This window comes from Rhipicephalus microplus, chromosome X, assembly GCF_043290135.1.
Source record: "Rhipicephalus microplus isolate Deutch F79 chromosome X, USDA_Rmic, whole genome shotgun sequence".
NCBI classification, from domain to species: Eukaryota; Metazoa; Arthropoda; class Arachnida; order Ixodida; family Ixodidae; genus Rhipicephalus; species Rhipicephalus microplus.
The window spans coordinates 328,127,791-328,143,828 of NC_134710.1; positions in this window are offsets into that span (position 1 = coordinate 328,127,791).

The window sequence follows — 16,038 nt, forward strand, 5'->3', positions numbered from 1 at the left end:
GCTCACTTTACTACCCCTTCAGACCACCTGGAAGTTTGCCAAAGTCCACCTATGTAGTCTTCGAGAGCATAAGTGCTGCTCTGCGTCTCCTGCAACGATGACTTTGAACCTAAATGTCTGATGGGTTATCTAAACTTCCGGATACCAAATTTGATACCTTAGCGCAGGTTATTTTTCAGTCTATTATCCTTTCCTGCACGGAGTATAAAGTTCAAACTACTCCAACATCGTTCTTTCTAGTAATAGTGCAGTGCTTATGAAGCGCTATGTATTTAAATATGTAGCATTACGCTTTAATTTTATAGACAGGGTCTGCCATCTTGTGCCGTATGTTTATCGCATATTATGTGTAGAAGTGATTATCGTCATTTTTTATTGTAGGCAATTTCTTGATTTTTTGTTGTTTTGGTTCCTGTGAATATATGGCGTGTAAATTCAACAACTTGTCGTGGTTTTTTTCCCATAGTGTCCCGGAGACCAGCTTCTAAACGGTCATCGACCAAACCATCAAGTTACATCCAGCCTCCGATCTTATCACACTCTGCATGGATATCCTCTCGCTCTTCTATGCATATTAAAATGAGACGATGTGGTTGTTCTTCCTCGAATGCTTTTTTTAGTTGCATTTGATACTCGCAGATAGTTGAAGAGAATGCGCTTTCGCGGAGCCAACTCGCGCAGCATTCTACATAGACGCCTTTTCGAGTGTTTCAGTAGATCACTTCTCGATGTGGCTTCATTGCAAAAAGAACAAAGCTGAGGCTTGTTTGGCATGGTTCCGCACTGTCTTGCTATTTAGTTATTATGTGCGTCTTGGCTCAATCATGTAAAGTACTACTATTTGTTAAAAATTTGTTTATTGTGGGTAATTCATGATGAGACAAAAATTGATTTTACGTTAATATCTCGAGTTACCATATCCAAGTTTTCGCGAAACCCGGTTCATCCCAGTTTCTCCTGATATAACTGCTAAGGAAAAACATTTTTTTAACATTTTTTTAAATTTTCACAAACACGGGAATGTCTGGAAGTTGCGCTTCGTCGCTAATTGGATAAAAATTATATACGCGTATATTCATAGCCGTATCATTATTCTGACGAGGCTGAAATCCTCGCTCAACGTCCATACACGCAAGAATGGGCTTAATCGCAATAACGTATACATACACTAGGTTGTGTCCGGACATGGAACCTTCCCATTCTGACCATCATGGAAGGCCTCACGTACACTGTAAACAGAAATAAGCCGAGATGGGAGTAAATGACCTTGTCCTCTAGCGCACGCCCAGATGAGAGTTTTAAAAAATCGTCTGGAGGGAGTAAAAAATTTACTCCCCCTCAGTAGGGGGTTTTTGCATGGTGCCAGGGGAGTTCTTATTTACATCCATTGCGGAACTTTTTCAGGTCAGTATGGGAGTAAATTTTTTGCATCGACAATGAAAAAAAATTTTGTCAGCAGCCGTACCATGCGCAAGCGTAACTTTAATTACCTACCATTTAATGCGCACAACAATGATTACAGTACACAAACATTATCGCAACGTTCACGTTATATCACAACACTCGCACACACCACAGCTTGCCACACGCAGTACACACCTACCATATAGTCACCGGGTATATATATGCACCACATTTTTACCTCCCATGTAGCTCTGGTGGAAGCCTTTTTTCGCTATTAATTAGGCAATAAATACGCACGGCGTAAGTATGAACTTGCGGTGGTCTGATGTAAGCACTTCAACACACATGCCTTTTATCCTAAGCCTGCCTAATATTTATTATTTTTTTACTATAGCGAAAAAGTTTCATCAGTTGACGCTCTGTCGTACGGGCTGAATTTGCATTAGCAGTACTGTTTGTGGACCCGTAAAATGCACGGAATCATACACAAAGTGCGCGCGGCCTTGAATGAACACATTAACGAGGCACATTTAGCAGCTCCAGCGATGAACCGAGGTAGACCGCCGCTACCGCGTTCGACGACTAGGCCTCATTCACGAGTACGGCACGGTGATTCGATGAATGACAGCTGGCGATCACAAAATGCTTGCTGATGTGCAGTTTACGTCTCGTTTTTCCCATGCACAGAAATAGGTGTCCGCTATCCACGCAGTTTAAGCTACGGAGCGATAGACTTAAACGAATGAGACGGTTCGCAGTCGCTGTTTAATTAATCTTTTAAATTAAGTTTAAGAATCTTTCAGAACAAGGAAAAGTTGGTATCATTTTTTTAAAGTGAAGGATTGGTTCACCACGAGTGTGTTCATCCAGGTCAAAATTTATACCAGGCGTCTTGCATCCGAAGCATGAAACGTTTGAACGTTTGCAAGTTTAACTTTGAGTCCGCTACGCTAAATTGTTGCTTTCCTCGGATGTGTTTCTCCGTCCATGAGTAATTTTGTTAATTCAAAAGTGTGATGGGTGAACGCCTGTGCCCATTAAGATGGGGTTGGTTAGAATGGAATGAAATGCGCACGTCCCGCTTCTTGCATGAATGAACACGCTGGGCACAGCGATGCTACGCAAGCAAAGAGCGATCGCTGTAGAGCCTGAGGCGAGGCGCCACTGACATGACCGGTGTCTGTTGGCACGTCGCGATGGCCACCTGCCACAATGGGAATCATTTATTTAAAATTGCATGAACATTTCGCAATCGTCCATAGAGCTTGCCTCCATTATTAGCTTCCTTGTTTTCCTTTACTTTGCTTGTGCCTATGTTACGGCTCTGAGATTTTTAGGACGGTTCGAGCACTTACACTACTTTGCAGCGGCGCAGGAAACAGACAGAGAGACGTGTTCAAACGTTTATATACAAAAGAAAGGATATGAAAAGTCGGTGATGTGGGCGCCGTCAGGACCACCACCACGACACATGAGGAAGAAAAATCCCGTGGTCTCACTACTCTCGAGCAGTGGTGGCGTCGTCTAGGAGATGCCTGGACCAGCGTGACCTCGGACCTCGTTTCCGAGCTCTTGATGACCGCCGGGACGTAGCTGTTACACGTGCAGGTTCTGGCCAGCACAGAATCGTCTGTGCCATGCTAAAATGCTGCTCGCCACAGCTGCGGTGCGGCAGATCACCGGCGTTCCCCACCTTGGCCAGGGCACCGCCAGGTACTCTCGGGTGCACAGATCGTGAACTCGCGGCCAACGTCCGAATCTGGCGCGTCGCTCGGTACGGCTCGGCACCACTGGGCGATCCTCGATTCAGCCAGCAACTCCCATGGCACCTGGATCCTCGGCGACCCTGGACCTCGCCCGGCACTGTGGTGGTCCTCCGTGCACAGGCACGCGTCTCACCCGGCAGAACGTCTCACACTTCCGAGCTCAGAATTGCACGCCTGGCCTGAACACTGCGAGCGCGCCTCGTGCCCCCATGAAACCGCGCTCTTCTTTTTTGCCCCTCAGCGCTCAGTGGTCCACGTCGACGTTTTTGCAATATTTACAAGTGACAGGCTCGTATCTACTACGGGAGATTGGTCAATCAACATGTTGTTAAAATGATCAGAATAAAAAAAATTTGAAATTCATAAAGGCAAATGAATTATTCAGATATCTGAAAATTCCCCAATTATGAAGTCGCATACAAATCAAGTAGCTATTGAAATAAAAACTGAATGAATAAATTACTTAGAGAAGATAGTTTTTATTAGTAATAGCATAAAAACATTCTTGTTTCTCTAATAAATTCGCATTCTGCTAGGAAGACGTTCTCGTTGCTGTGGTCCAGAGACTAGCCTCAAGGAAAAGAATCTTTTCATGATTGAAAGTAATGCCCACTTCTCCAAATAATTATGCTTGTTTTTTTCTGTGGCTTTTTAAAATGTCGGCAAGTAAAAAACTCCAGACATTTTCACGCTTTTGACAGTAAAAACAAAGGCGATATGGTATTTGCCCAAACTTATATAAATAAAAATTAGGAGCCGGAATGCAACAGAGACATTTTTTGAAGCACACTTTCGATTAGCGAGTGGGGCCCCATTCGTTACCTCATGGAAAAGAAAGACTACTGTAAAATCTCGAACTGGTATCTTACTTTCAGTATATCAAGAAAAAACGAATATTCAAGAAATGGTATTTCAGTAACAAAATCTGTATCAGTAAAATAGACAATAAAGGATCATCTTGACACGACCATGCAAATGCGTGAGATACTACGTTTTTTCATATACCTCGACGACCTGTTACTCATATTAACCGCACAGTGCTTGGTAAATAAGGAAACGAAACCATTCCGAACGTGAGACTTGAAAGAAACAGCTGAAGTTACGGATTGACATATCGAGAGTGAGTCAGAAACTGCAATTTTGACAGATAGTTTCCTTAAAGTCTCTTTAGGGCCAGAGGAGACAATAAAACTTTGCTTCAATTACGGAAGTGTAATCATTGAGGCGTACTGAGAATGACCAAGCCGAATCCGCTTGAATATACCTATACCCTGTTTTTCTTCGCACACAGAAATATCAGTTGCAGTTACATCAACAATTCCTAATTGTAGCAGATGGTCAACATTTTATGTGTATATAGGTAGCAGTTTGGAAATACATGGAAATATATCATCAAATTGATTTTCGTTTCTGCAAATGACTCATTTTAAATGACGTTGCCTATATGTGAACGTTTAAATGTGCTAGCAGCACTTGAAGAAGCAAACCTTGAGGCCTTTGCAGCCTAGATCAAGAGGCATTAAAAAGTTCCTGCTCCAGAAAAAAATACAAACTGTATTCGTCTAAATCAAGCAGCGTGAGTTATAGGTATGCTTTTACGGTCAGTCTGGTAATTTTACAATCTAGAGTGGGGATTCTGGATTCTTGATATAACACACAGTTTGCAGTAAATTTCGGATCCCCTAAAATACTCTGAAGAGCATGTCGCTCTAAAAAATTCAGCGGATTATTCTTGTATGCAGCCCCTATGAGTATAAAACGCACCTAAATTCGGGAATCGGGTGAACATACAGTAAAGAATAATAAGGCTTTCCCTGCGTATATAGGCTACTGAGGTGCCGACTAAGTTTGTGAATCCATCCAAAAGCCCGACTTTCTTTAGATTTGATATGTTCGATGAGGTTTCGCGGTGTTAGATTTTCGTCAAAAAGTTATATGAAACAAAATTACTTTCCGTATTCGCCGCTTGGTTGTATTGAAGGAAAACGCAATCCTAAGAATTCAAAGGAGAAAAAGAATCACTGCACTTTTGCTAATATTCCGGTTCATTCGAATGTGTTGAAACCATATAACTAATGATTCAAAATACAATTTTTATGTTGTGTGCAAATGTGAATATAAAAGGCAGCAGCACAGAACGCAATTTTATTTCCATATACGTACACTTGGACGTTTCTGTGAAGTACAACTGGGCCAAAAATTATCTTTCAAAACCAAGAGAGGGGGTGGAACCGTGAGGAGCCCCAATATACCATCTTTACTTTGGGGAAGATAGACCTCGTTCACAACAACAGAATCGGCTGTCTGCAAAAAATTCATACACCCAAGTTATAAAATATCTCGGGAATTTAAATCTTTAGAACGATTTGAGCAGCTGCTGTGTTTATTGGCGGGTTTATAAACCTCCTCCTTCGACCAATTCAGTGATGCTTTAACCTTCCAGGTCATTACAAAATACTTGTCCGTAGTGACCACCCGCCATCAAAGTTAGCTGTTCTACAATCATCACCTTCATTCACACCCCCCGAACGAGATAAAAGGGAACCCACCGAAAGAGACATCGCTATGCTTTGCATTATCATAAAACTAGTGTCTAAAGAACACACTGGCACCGGCAAAGTGGTCTTCAGCAATTAGGGTACTCCAAAGACTTTAATAAGCTGCGCTGTAGCAAGACACAGTGCAGCCTAATAAAATGCGCACTTCACTAAAATAGCTGAACGCAGCCTCCTAATAATCCGAAGGACTTACGATAGTCGGTCTATGCGTTTCAACATACAAACGAAACCCTAGCGGTATCCTTTTAGTAGACCTGCCACAACAGCCGTATCACGTGTCCTAAATATATATCTTTTCATGCCTGTTCCGATGTATACACATTATTTGGATTAGTGAACGAAGCATACCGCTGAATTTACGGCCATCCAGGCAGGTCACATAGATAAATAGGTGACAGACGAACGGATGGATGGATGGATGGATGGATGGATGGATGGATGGATGGATGGATGGATGGATGGATGGATGGATGGATGGATGGATGGATGGATGGATGGATGGATCGATGGATCGATGGATGGATGGATGGATGGATGGATGGATGGATGGATGGATGGATGGATGGATGGATGGATGGATGGATGGATGGATGGATGGATGGATGGATGGGTGGATGGGTGGATGGATGGATGGTGACTTTTTCAGAGCAGAAAGTATTTCCTACTGATACGCCGGAATTTCTGGCGCGCTTCGGCAACGACAGACAAGTGGGTCTCCCTGATTACAATGGTGATGACTGCAACGTTTGCATGCAAAATGAAATTTTGTCATACCTAACGACTCGCACGGCCGAAAGCTCTCGGTAGCCGGTGGTGTTTTTTTTTCATTGCGCTAAGAGTGCCGGCCTCGTGAGCCCCTTACGCGAGAGGCGTGTGCGACCTACAAGCCACTTTTTTTCAAACTATGGATTTGGCTAGTTTGATCATTGGCAAAGTTATAAAACCTTGAGGTCATTGTCTTATACGAATCATAAAACACTGTGAACGTGCGTATCATAACAAATCCACAACACTTCCATTACTCTTCTTGAGTAAATTAGGTGTGGTAGCTTTTCTCCGCTCTGTAAATCTGGCGGTGATGGCAAAGAAGAAGTTCTTCAGTTAGCTCGTGCTCTTAGTCATATGAATTTACGAGCTGCCAAGCTCTTTCATCGAACGTCACGGTTTCGGCGAGTGTCTGCCTTGTGCTCGTCCACGTCGTTCGCCGCTCGCACCCAGCCAGTACGAAAGGCGTGCGAGGCAACGAGTGTGCCGATCTCGACCACACTACAAGTGAGGTTGAGTGATTTCCCCGACTTGCCACCAAGCTTCACTGGTTGGGTGAGATCAACAACTAAACCGCCCCTCTTGTCACATCTGGCGGCCGGGGACCCTGGTTCATGCTGTGCCACAAAGGAAGGAGCCATGGGCACTTGAAATCCTGTTTGTGACCTCAGTGCGTGTATGGCGTCTTCAAGTTTCCTCGGATGCCCACTTCAGATGGTGTCTCTGCGCACCGCTGCAACGCTCGCAACATCAGGGATGTTGACTCGGCACCACTCGAGAAGAAATTCGCGTGGTTACTCAGGCCATCAACCCCACATCCAGAGCCCACGAACTCCATCAGGTTCAAGAGGGTGTCCTTCAGTGAACAGCAAACTCAAGTGGGTATCCACAAGCCTGTCTTGTTGCGGTTAACCAGTTGGAGCTACAGTGACCGTGATGGTTACCCCATGGTTTGCTCTAACAATACGTTCTGGTAAAATGACACAAGCAGCTGCTTACGATTCGAGCATATCTTCTGACAGCCGCTTCTCCTGTGGCGACGAAGGACTGCTGAGTCTCGACGGGGTACACAGACTTGAGGTAGTGAATCATCATTTATTTAGGTCATCACAGCTCGCTGTACTACCCCATCATACCACCTGGGAGTTTGCCGAAGTCCATCAATGTTGTCTTCGAGAACATGTGTGCTGCTCTGCTTCTCCTGCGACGATGACTGTGAATATGTATGTCTAATCTCAACTTTCGGACACGAACTTGGATATCATAGCGCAGTTTATTTTTTAGTCGATTATCCTTTGCAGCATGGAGTGTGAAGTTGAAACTAGTCCGAAATCGTTCTTCGTAGTCAATATGCAGTGCTTATGAAACCTTAAGTATTTAAATGAATAGCACAATGCTTTTACTTTCTACGCGGGGTTCGGCATTTCGTGCCGTAAGTTTATCGTATATTATATTGACGCAAGGTAGGCTGGCAACTATAGTAGCCAGCCTCTGAAGAGGACAACGAAGTAGTTCTGTGTGTGCGTGCTCTGGTTTTCGCGTTTGTGGCCCTTAGGTTACGAAAGTAAACGCCCTATTTCGTACCTGCGTGCCTGTGTCTTTGTGACAATTTTTGGTGGAGGTGCTGGGTACGGTAGATGATACGGTCCCCTGAGAGCACCCCTGACGCAAGTCCATCGAGTATCTCAGCCGAGCTTACACCTGTGCACGAACGTTCCAGCCGTCGTCTCCAGGGACTTAAGCCACAGCACGGTTTGCTGCCTGAACGTCAGAGGACTATGAATCAAACACCGCCTAACGTCACCACGCCAGCCCCAGCGCACCTGGTTATTAACCAGCCCAAGACGCCGAAGACATTTCACGGAGCTGCTTTTGAAGATGCCGACGACTGGCTCGGGCATTTCAACCGGGTCGCCGTCATCAACGATTGGACCCCAGAGCGTAAGCTACGCTATGTGTACTGCTTCCTAGAGGACTCCGCGAAAACGTGGTTTGAGTGCCATGAAGCAGCGCTTACGTCATGGGATGAGTTTCAACGGCAGTTCCTCAAGGCATTTGCCCGAGAGGACAGGAAAGAGACAGCGGAGCGTCTTATAGAAACAAGGGTTCAAGGCCCTAACGAAAGGGTGACGACCTACGTAGAAGACATGGATCGGCTTTTCAGGCGTGCGGAGCCCTCTATTTCCGAATCCAAGAAAGTTCGCCGCCTAATGCGTGGTGTTAAAGAAGAGATTTTTGCCGGCCTGATTCGAAACCCGCCTGCGACACTTGCGGAGTTCCATGTGGAAGCCACTGCCATGGAGAGGGCCCTTCAACAGCGTGCCAGGCAGTATAACCGTGGTGCAAACCCAAGTGGGGTCACTTCTGTCACTCTCGGCAATAATATCAGCGCGTTGCGAGAGCTTATCAGAGCTCTCATTAAGGAAGAGCTAAAAGCGATTCAGGTGACTGCTTCACCTGCAGAGCAGCTCTCCATTGCGGAGATGGTATGCGCCAAGCTACGGCAAGCCGTTCACGCTCCCCAACCATCCGAGGCGCCACAACAGAGGCACTGCGTCGAGATGAGCCACGCGGAAGCAGTGCGACGTCCTCCATCGTGCAGTTCAACCAGCGTATTTTACCCCAATGAGCGACACGCTCAGCAAATGGAGGTAGGCTTCCGCCCTCGCAGCTCACCGTTGATCGCCGAAGCAAGACCGAGAAAGAGTGACATCTGGCGTACACCCGACCACAGGCCCCTTTGTTTCCACTGCGGGGAAGCCGGACACGTCTACCGAACATGTCCATACCGTCGTGTGGGTCTCCGTGGATTTTTGCCTAATGCCCCTCGTTCACGACCTGGCGAGCGACCACTGGCCAAATAGAAAGCTTCATCTCGAATCGTCGCAGTATCGAACATCGGTCACAAGAACCTCGCTCGTCATCGCCTGCTCACTACAGGTCACCGAGCCCAGCCTATTCACGCGGCGCTCCAAGACGCCGTTCACCCAGTCCTGCAAGTCGGGAAAACTGAGTTCAGCGACCTCCGGAGGTGAGGCCGCTGACGCTGACTCTACGGAAGATCCTCCACTACGACGACAGCGACAGCAGCAAAAAGATATACAGACGCAGTCAAACGTGATGCGAAGAGTGGTGACATCAAACAGTGCGGTAACTGTGGACGACGAAAAAGTAATGGCGCTAATTGACACTGGAGCAGACACTTCCGTTATGAGCATGGGTCTTGCCTGCAGGCTGAAGAAGGTTTCTACCCAGTGGGCTGGGTCGCAGATACGTACGGTAGGAGGCCATCTTCTTACTCCGGTGGGGCGGTGCACAGCGCAAGGCAGTATTCACGGATTTACGTATCTCGGAGATTTTGTAATACTGCCGAGTTGCTCGAGGGATCTAATTCTCGGACTGGACTTTCTGCGTGGTAATGGAGCCATGATTTATTTGCAACAGTCGCAAGTGACGTTTTCCACGGCGCACGCTTTAGCGCTTAACCCTCACGGCAGTTACGTCAATGCTTTGAGAATTGTAGACGATGACGTCATGTTACCGCCGAAGAGTAGCGCGTTCACCTTGGTAGCCTGCGACGTTTTTGACGAATTCAACGACTATGAAGGTATTGCAGAGGCAAATATCCCGCTGCTGCTCAAACGAAACATATGCATAGCCTGATGCCTTGTTCGGTTAGAGAATAAACGCTCTCGATTTCTGCTGACCAACTTCAGCAATGAGTTTCAGCACGTTCCTAGAGGGACTACTGTCGCTTTCCTCAGTGAAATCACCGACTCTTTCGATATTGGCACATTGGATACGGCTTCACCGCATGCAAGAGCTTGTGCTGACCTGGGAAGCCGCATTCACGTTAATCCAGACTTGCCAGATTCACGAAAAAAGCGGCTGCTAAACCTTGTGAGGGAATTCTCGGACTGCTTCTCCACAGCATCGAAAGTTCGGCGTACCACGGTTACAAAACATCGCATTGTTACCGAGGAGTCGGCGCGGCCTCTTCGCCAACATCCATACCGTGTGTCCCCGAAGGAAAGAGAGGTGATTAAGCGTCAAGTTCAAGAAATGCTGTATAATGACGTCATCCAACCCTGGACAAGTCCGTGGGCGTCACCTGTTGTTTTAGTAAAGAAAAAAGACAACACACTACGCTTCTACGTCGACTACCGACGGCTTAACAAAGTCACGAAACGCGACGTTTACCCCCTGCCACGGATTGATGACGCCTTAGACCGTCTACGCCACGCCCAGTTCTTTACACCACTAGATCTCAAGTCAGGGTACTGGCAAATTGAAGTTGACGAGGGCGACCGTGAGAAAACCGCGTTCGTGCCGCCTGACGGGCTCTACGAATTTAAAGTGCTGCCTTTCGGTCCCTGTTCCACTCCCGCCACGTTTCAACGCATGATGGATACTGTACTAGCTGGACTAAAGTGGCAGACGTGTCTTGTATACTTGAATGATGTCGTTGTGTTTTCAACCACATTTGACAAGCATCTTTCAAGGCTAAAAAGTGTCCTCACTGCAATTAGGAGAGCGAACCTTACTATCAAGCCCGAAAAGTGCTACTTCGGCTATCAGGAACTCAAGTTTCTCGGCCACGTGGTTAGCCCGGGGGGTGTTCGACCAGATCTGGAGAAGTTGGCTGCCGTTGCCGATTTTCCTCGTCCTGGAGACAAAAAGGCTGTTCAGCGATTCCTCGGACTCTGTGCGTACTACCACCGTTTTGTCGAAGGATTTTCGAAAATTGCGGAACCTCTTACAAGACTGACACGGCCAGATGTACCTTTCGTATGGACGGAAGAACAACAACAAGCCTTCGTAGAGCTGCGCAATCGACTGCAGACAGCTCCAGTGCTGGCACATTTCGACGACACTGCCGACACCGAGATCCGCACAGACGCCAGCAACCTGGGAATCGGAGCCATTCTAGTTCAATGGCAGAATGGCGCAGAGCGTGTGATCGCTTACGCGAGCCGCAGTCTCACAAAAGCAGAGGCTAATTACTCTACCACCAAAAAAGAGTGCCTAGCAGTCGTTTGAGCCATTAGCAAGTTTCGACCCTACCTATACGGCCGGCCATTTCGAGCGGACAGTGACCACCATTCGCTCTGTTGGCTTGCCAATCTACAAGATCGTTCAGGCCGCCTCGCCCGCTGGAGCCTCCGCCTTCAAGAGTACGAAGTAACGGTGGTCTACCGATCAGGACATAAGCATACAGATGCGGACTGCCTGTCTCGTGCTCCTATTTCCCCGACGTCATCTGACACTGAACAAGATTTACCGTTTCTTGGCATCGTCGATGTGGTGTGGATGGCTGAGCTTCAACGTGAGGACACTGAGCTACTTCCTGTCATCCAGCATCTTCAAAGAGAAGACGTTATAGTCCCACGCCTACTCTCACGTTGTTTGACTACGTATTGCCTGCGGAACAATGTTCTCTACAAGTGAAATCTTGAGAGCAGCCAGGAAACTTTCCTCCTCGCCGTTCCAATGGCACTGCGTGAGGAAGTTTTGCAGGCGTGCCACGACGATCCTTCGGCTGGTCACTTAGGCTTTGCTAGGACATTAGCGCGCATCCGACAGCAGTACTACTGGCCACAGCTGTATTCGTCCGTTCAGCGCTATGTCCGCACCTGCCGTGACTGTCAGAGGCGTAAAGTTCCACCCGCAAAGCCCGCCGGTTTCCTCCAACCTTTAGATCCACCTCGAGCACCATTTCAGCAAGTAGGAATGGATCTTCTTGGTCCCTTCTCTACGTCATCCTCAGAAAATAAGTGGATAATTGTCGCGACCGACTATCTGACTCGCTATGCAGAAACCAAAGCTGTGCCTAAGGGAACTGCAGTTGAAGTCGCCAGATTCTTTGTCCACGACATTGTTTTGCGTCATGGTGCACATGCTCTTCTCATAACCGATCGCGGAGCAGCATTTACGGCAGAGTTATTGCAACAAGTCACCAAGCTGACGCACACCAACCACCGGAAAACAACAGCTTATCATCCCCAAACGAACGGCTTGACGGAGAGGTTAAACAAAACATTGGCCGACATGCTATCTATGTATGTTGATGTAGAGCACAAAACGTGGGATGAAATTTTGCCGTTCGTCAATTTTGCCTATTACACCGCTGCTCAAGAGACCACAGACCTAACACCATTCGAGCTTGTTTATGGCCGTCGCGTCACAACACCGTTAGACGCTATGCTCCCCGTAGACCAAGACAACAGCGGAAATGACAGCGTTGACGACTTCGTTGAGAAAGCCGAGGGAGCCCGCCAGCTTGCACGGAACCGCATTCGCGCGCAGCAAGATATTGACGCTCGCCGTTACAACCAAGGCCGAAGGATCGTCCACTATCAACCAGGTGACTATGTATGGGTGTGGACACCAGTTCGACATCGTGGGCTTTCGGAGAAGCTATTGCGGCGCTACTTTGGCCCTTACGAAGTTGTGCGCTGCCTCAGTCACGTGAATTACGAGGTAGTTCCCCAAAGCTCCGACACCAGTTTAAACCGAAGACGTCCACGTCCAGAAGTAGTCCATGTAGTACGGATGAAACCGTACCACGCCCGCGAGTTATGAACACTTCGAACTTTTTCCTTATTATCCACAACAGCGTGGGCTTTTTTTTCCATTGACGTGATCATTTTTTTTCTTTCATGGCCACCTCTACAATCTCAGTCAATCGACCGGGACGGTCGCTCTTGAAAGGGGGGAATTGACGCAATGTAGGCTGGCAACTATAGTAGCCAGCCTCTGAAGAGGACAACGAAGTAGTTCAGTGTGCGCGTGCTCTGGTGTTCGCGTTTCTGGCCCTTGGGTTACGAAAGTAAACGCCCTATTTTGTACCTGCGTGCCTGTGTCTTTGTGACAATATGTAGGAGTGATTATCGTCATTTTTTATGGTTGCCAGCGTTTTGAGTTTTTTGTTAATTCAATTTTTGTGAATAAATGGCGTGTGAATTCTGTAGCTTGTCGTCGGTTTTTTTTTCCACAATGTATTGAAGAGCAGCTTCTAAACGGTCATCGATCTATCTATCATCTGGTTAAATTCAGCCACCGATCATATCCCACTCGCATGGATATCCTCTAGCTCTTCTATGCATCTTAAAATGAGACGTTGTGGTTGTACTTTTACGCACACTTTTTTCTAGTCGCATTTCATACTCGCAGATAGTTGAAGGGAATGCGCTTTCGCGGATCCAACTCATGCGGCATTCAACATAAACGCCAGAAAAGAAGCCTTAAGGAAAAGATTGTTTTCTTGATTGAGAGCAATGTCTATTTTTGTAAATAAAAATTCTTCTTCTTTTCTGTGGCTTTTTGATATGTCGGCAAGTAAGTAAGAAATTCTCCACAATTTCCAGCTTTTGACAGTAAAAAGAAAAGCGATATGGAATCCACCCTGACTGGTATAAATAAAAATTAGGAGCCGGAATGCAGCAGAGACATTTTGTGAAGCACACATTCAATTAGAAAGTGGGGCATCATTTATTCCCATAAAGAAAAGGAAGACTACCGTAAAATCTTGAACTGGTATCTTATCTTCATAAAATCAGGAAGTAAGGAATATTTAAGGAATGGTGATTCCATAACAGAAGCTGTATCAAGTAAAATAGATATTACAAGACCATCTTGGCACCATCACGGGAGTGCGTCGGATACTTCGTTTTTTTTTACATGCTTCGACGACGTGCCACTCATAATAACGACACAGTGTTGGGTAATTAAGGAAACGAAACCATTCCGATCTTGAGACTTGAAAGAAACAGCTGAAGTTAAGGATTTACACATCGAGAGTGAGTCAGAAACTGTAACATTTGACAAATATTTTCCTTAAATTCTTTTAGGTCTAAAATAGTCATTAAAGTTCTGCTTCAATTACGGAAGTGTAATCTTTGAGGCGTACTGAGAATGACCAAGCCAAAGCCGCTTGAATATACTTATGCCCTGCTTTTCTTCGCACACAGATACATCAGTTGCAGTTACATCAACAATTCCTAATTGTAGCATATGGTCAACCTTTTATGTGTATATAGGTAGCAGTTTGGAAATACATGAAAATATATCATCAAATTGATTTTCGTTTCTGCCAATGACTCACTTTAAATGACGTTGCCTATATCTGAACGTTTAAATGTACTAGCAGCACTTCAACCAACAAACCTTGAGGCCTTTGCAACCTAAAGAGGCAATAAAAAGTTCCTGGTTCAGAAAAGAATACAAACTGTATTCGTCTTAATCAAGCAGCGTAAGTTTTAGGTGTGCTTTTACGGTCAGCCTGGTTATTTTACAATCTAGGGCGGAGATTCTGGATTCTTGACATAACACACAGATTGCAGTAAATTTCGGATCCCCTAAAATACTCTGAAGAGCATGTCACTCTAAAACATTCAGCGTATTATTCCTGTATGCGGCCCCTATGAGTATAAAACTCACCCAAATTCGGGAATCGGGTGAACACACATACAGTAAAGAATAATAAAACTTTCCCTGCTTAGGCTACTGGGGTGCCGACGAAGTTTGTGAATCGATCCAACAGCCGGAGTTTCTTTAGATTTGACATGTTCGATGAGGTTTCACAGAGTTAGGTTTTGTTCAAAAAGTAATATAGAACCAAATTATTTTCCGCGATCGCCTCTTGGTAGTATTGAAGGAAAATGCCATCCGAAGAATTCAGAGCAGAAAAATAATCACTGAATTTTTGCTAACATTCAGGTTCATTCGAGTATGTTGAAACCATATTACTAATTATTCAAATATGATTTTCATGTAGCGTGCAAAGAGTGAATAAAGAAGGAAGCTGCACAGAATGCAGTTTCATTTTCATATACGTACACTTGGACGTTTCTGTGAAGTACAACTGAGCCAAAAATTATATTTCGAAACCTTGTGAGGGAGTGGAACCATGAGGAGCCCCTATGTACCATTTTTACTTTGGGGAAGATGGACCTCATTCACAACAATAGAATTTGCTATCTGCAAGAAATTCATACAACCAAACTATAAAATATCTCGAGAAATTAAATCTTTCTAACGATTGGAGCAGCTGGTCTGTTTATCGGTGGTTTTATTAACCTCCTCCATCGACCAACTCGGTGATGCTTTAACCTTTTAGGTTATATCAAAATACTTGTACGTAGTGACCACCTGCCATGAAAGTTAGCCATTCTACAATCAACACCCTCATCCACACCTCCCCAACGAGAAAAAAGGGCTCCCACCGGAAGAGGCATCGCTATGCTGACCAATATAGCAAAATATGTGTCGCCAGAACACACTGGTACTGCCAAAGCAGTCTTCAGCAATTAAGGTCCTTCGAATACTTTCATAAGCTGTGCTGTAGCAAGACACAGTGCAGCTAAATCAAATGCGCACTTCACTAAAAGCATTCAACGCAGCCTCTTAATAATCCGAAGGACTTACGATAGTCGGTCCGTGCGTTTGAACACGACTCACAAAATCCTAGCGGTATCCTTTTAGTGGACCTGCCACAAAAGTCGTGTGACGTGTCCTAAATATATATCTTTTCATGCCTGCTCTGA